Consider the following 4,785-nt stretch of genomic DNA (forward strand, 5'->3'; position numbering starts at 1 on the left):
CACCATTTGCTACTTCGGTTCATACATTCGTTCATGGGAATCAAAGCAAACTGGAGCTCGTGTGTACGGTTTACCAGTTACAACGTGTGTGCGAAACGGTCCAATTCTTGCGAAGTGAATTGTCGTCTTAGTTCGCGCCTTATGTACACACGTTCTAACTGGTAAGCCGTACTCACACTATACTCGCATCAACGAATATATGACCGAAGTCGCAACTGGTGAAATGTGCTGTGTACCAGCCAAAATTCTGGTAACGCGCATCGCTGAGCAAATTTCTTATTTACGGTCAATTTATGTTCCCAGGGTTAGTACCATTCCTGAAAAAAAAAACGCAGATCAATGAAGAAGATCGGACCAATTTATTATTTAGTTTGAAAAAAATTTACCAAGAAGCATAGTGCAGCGCTGTCTGATTAAGGTAGTCTTCAGCATTAACATTAGTTCGATTTTCGATGAGCTCTTTAACGACACTACTGTGACCTGAAAAAATGATACAGATCAAGGAAAATCAATTTCTTATTTAGTGAACATAAATGTCCAACATTACCATTCTTGGCAGCATAATGGAGAGGCGTCCGCTTAAAAGCGTCCATAGTATCAACTTTGGCTCCTTTGTTGAGTAGCTTTTCAGCGACACTCTTGTAACCTAAACAATAATGCAGATCAATGGAAAAGATCAAACTAATTTCATAGCGATTTTGTATTGTGGCACTACATTTCAAATTTAAGTCATTTGACACATAGCAGTCAATGCCATCTCAATTCCAACTCATTGAATCATTGAATTTTTGGGCAACTTTTTTTAAACGTGTATAGCTTTACTAGAATATAATCAACTTGACGACGACGCTAACAGCTTCTCTGTGGGCCGTTACTACGCGTTAGCCAAAACATATTGATGTTTTGCAATGGTTACTCGATGCATTTGCCAAAATACTATGATTTTTGTACCTTCTTCTACGATGTGTGTGCAGAGAAGCTGCTAGTGTCGCCGTAAAGTTGATTATATTGAACTCAAGTCACACAAGATGAAAAAAGTTGCTCGAAATATTCGATGATTCAAAAAGTTGGTTTAGAGATGTCATTGGCTGTCTTTTGGTATTCCGGCAATATATTTATGACTAATTTCTTCTTCAGTAGAATTTAATATTCAAGCACCATTCTCAGCAGCTAAATGAAGAGGTGTCACATTAATGAGGTCTTTAGCATTAATATCGGCTTTGTCGATAAGATCTTTAACGACACCCTTGTGACCTGAAAAAACCATACAGATCAATGAAAAAGATTAAATTAATTTCTTATTTAGTGAATAATTAATGGTAAACACCATTTTTAGCAGCCAAATGAAGTGGTGTCCGCTTAAGATTGTCTGTAGGATCAACATTATTTCCATTAATGATGAGCTTTCCAGCTGTATTCTTGTGCCCTGAAAAATGATACAGATCAACGAAAAAGATCACACTAATTTCTTCTATACTGGAATTTAATATTCAAGCACCATTCTTAGCAGCTAAGTGAAGAGGTGTCCGCTCTTTAGAGTCTTTGGAATCGAGTTTTTCCCCTTTCGCGATGAGCTTTTCAGCGGCTTTCTTGTTACCTAAAAAATAACACATATCAATGAAAATGATTAAATCAATTTCTTATTTAGTGAACATTAAATATTTAAAATTACCTCTGGAAGCAGCTGAATGAAGAGCTGTCCGGTTTCCGTCTTTTTCTAAAAAATGGTTTTGGAAACAAAATAGATCAGTGAAGTGGATTAAATGTCTTACATCCGTGAGATGAACTTTTCCCAGCGGGCAGAGTAGTGGGAATACAATTGTTTACATAAATAAATCAAAAATATACAGAAAAAAAATCAAATACTTCCCACAATAAAATTCACTGTTAACTTAGCAGTCACTGTAACTTAACAATGAAATGTCACAGTGAGCATGCGAACGGGTATAACGCATACATACATACACGTACACGCATTAAGCTATTGAGCGTGCGTGCGTTAAAAGATCAAAAGGATGACAAAAGAAAAACAGAAAATGAAGCTTTGATCTTACCGTTTGTAAATTTCTCCTTTGCTTTGTTAAGCAACCCACCCACACTTTCAGTTTGAGAAGTGTCCCCTGGATTTGATGCTTTGTTATATGGAAAATGCCTTCATATCAAATGCTCTTCGCATATGGAATCGTGAGAATGAAACTTAAAAAATAAATGGAGCTTCAATCTTACTTTTTATTATTTTTCCCTCCATTCGTTTCATGAACCCACATTCAGTTTGCTTCATGTTGAAAATTAAAAAAGAATGAAGATAATTAGTTCGAAATAAACAAAATTGAATGCATTGAAATGAAAAATCAATTGATTACAAAAACGATTTGTAAAAATAATAAAAAAAACGATTTATGTCTGGTAGACGAAGAAGAGCTTTACAAAAAATTTGGGCATTTTTAGAAATGAGAAAAGAAAACAGTAATGTCACAGTAGCTCACTCAGTATTGGTCATCGAACTCTTGTTCATTTGTTCAAAAAGTTAGACACATTTTCTTGGTTGTTTAGGAATATTCATAAAATCAACATTCGTTTGGTTGTTATTAAACTTGAAATACACGAGAAGCAAATATGTTGTGAGTTGTGTGGGTGAGATTAGGTGTTGATCTTGAATTAGTTTTTGCAAAATGTTGGAAACTGTGATAAAACGTCCAAATTGAACGTATATGAGCTTTCAACCATGTTTAAGTCGAACCGAAATGTCCACTTACATCACAGAGTCAGTGAAACACACTCTACTTTCGAATTATTTTTGAACAAGCGAACAAATCTTCGAAGACAATTTTAATAGACTGCAGCTTATGGGAGGTTATTTGATATTAAGAAACGTGTGGTATTTTATTCGATTTTCCTTCGTTTTTGAAAATCAATTTGTATGTAAAATAGATCCTCCATTCGCCCAGAGACGCAATTTTGCGATTATTTCACAAAGTGACCATGATAACAACACAAATGAGCAACCCCTTCTGGCCCATTGACTAGTGAACTGAATAGATGGGAATTCGAAGGGAAATTACTTCGAGAAATTGTCTTTTCTTTTTCTTTTCGAGAAGAAACGTGAAATTAACTGTTAGACAACAAAAGTATTTTCACCTTCTTGGATATTGGTTTAAAAACTATTATTCATAAATTCACAACATTAAAATCAGCTAATTCTTGTCACCGATCGAAAAAATTACAGGAAAAATTGTAAGTTACCATGAATTGGTTTCCCAATATCGCAGCGAAAAACAAACAAACTAAACGGGCAGAAAATATTGATTAAAACACACTGAAATCTTAAGTAAGGGGCCTAAAATAAAAATTAGAAAAAAAAATGAAGGAAAAAAAGAACTAAAAAGAAAATCACCCAGCAAATGCTTAAACATGTTTATAACAGAAGCACTTCAACAATAACTGAATATCCACGAATTTGATGTATGATTTATACCCAAAAATTAGATGTTGTAAACTCGCCGTCATTATGACACGTAGAACAAAACACAATTCCTTATGACTTCATTCAGAAATAAATTATTTTTGAAAAAATTCTTCTCCATTTGAGCTTCTTGTGTCAATTCCCGCTCCTCATCTATTTGCTTACTTTTAGTGCTTGGAATGCCCAGATGCAGATATCTAGATATGTAAATGAACTCGATATACGTTTTAAACTTTACATGGAAACCACAAGCTCCAATGGAGAACATTTTCTTAACCCTCTAGTTCGCAAGACCGCCTTTAGACGGGCAATAGAAAAAAGGCTATATACTGTAAACGATACGTCAGATCACAATGCTTACAACTACATTTTTATCCGTAAACGTGTCTTCTTCATCTTTCTTCCTTACACTTTTGGTCTACGTCAAGCGGTTCATAAGCTATCAACAAGAATTTGCGCGAGAAACAAAATTTGACAGAATTAATTTTTTTTTTTTTCAAAATTACACATATTTTTGAAACTCTAAAACAATGGTTTTTATTGTTCTCGGATATTTGTCAATAGCATTTCTCTAGTAAACTATGAGGAATTGAGCATTTTAATTATTTTTTTCGTAATCTACGCCCCAAAATCAGCTTAAAGTGAGCTCCGTGGAATTACTTTCGTGGCAATTTAGCTGTACACAAAATATCTGACATGCAAATTGTGAAAAAAGTTGAGCATATTTTTTTATTGATATCGGCGGCAAGATATCATAAAGTGCAAAAGATAAAGAAGAAAATTAAAAATATTCCGGATATTGGCAACAATATCTACCTACGATCACATTATCTGACATGAGACTCATCAATATAGTATTTTGTACGTGGGCTCTCGGTCTAAGGGGGTTAAAATAATATTATCGAATTCAGCCAGTGTACTCGTGCACCAGATTCTTGCATTAATTCTCGCTTTTCGAATATTTGCATATTTTTTCTGAAGGGTGGAATATACACGTGCAGATGTCTAGATATGTAAATCAACTCGCATTGACGCACTCAAAATTTCATATAGAAACAAGAAGCTTCAATGAGCAACAATTTCCGAATGAGTTTTTCGCCCGTTGTGGTTCAGATTTAATTAAATCCAAAAATTTAATTTTCAACTTTGCGAAAACGGCCAAAAAATGAAAGCTAACAAGTCAAAGCATAAAATTTGGTCGAAAACAAGAAAAATTGATCTTATGAGTACACTCGATATGCGTTATGGGGCTTTGAAATCGTGATTTTCCCGAATTTTGTTAAATCCTAAAGATTTAACTTTCAAATGCGGGATTTAAGCAT

This window comes from Sitodiplosis mosellana, unplaced genomic scaffold (assembly GCF_009176505.1).
Source record: "Sitodiplosis mosellana isolate CC-2019 unplaced genomic scaffold, AAFC_SMos_1.0 Smas_scaffold_1, whole genome shotgun sequence".
Classification (NCBI taxonomy): Eukaryota; Metazoa; Arthropoda; class Insecta; order Diptera; family Cecidomyiidae; genus Sitodiplosis; species Sitodiplosis mosellana.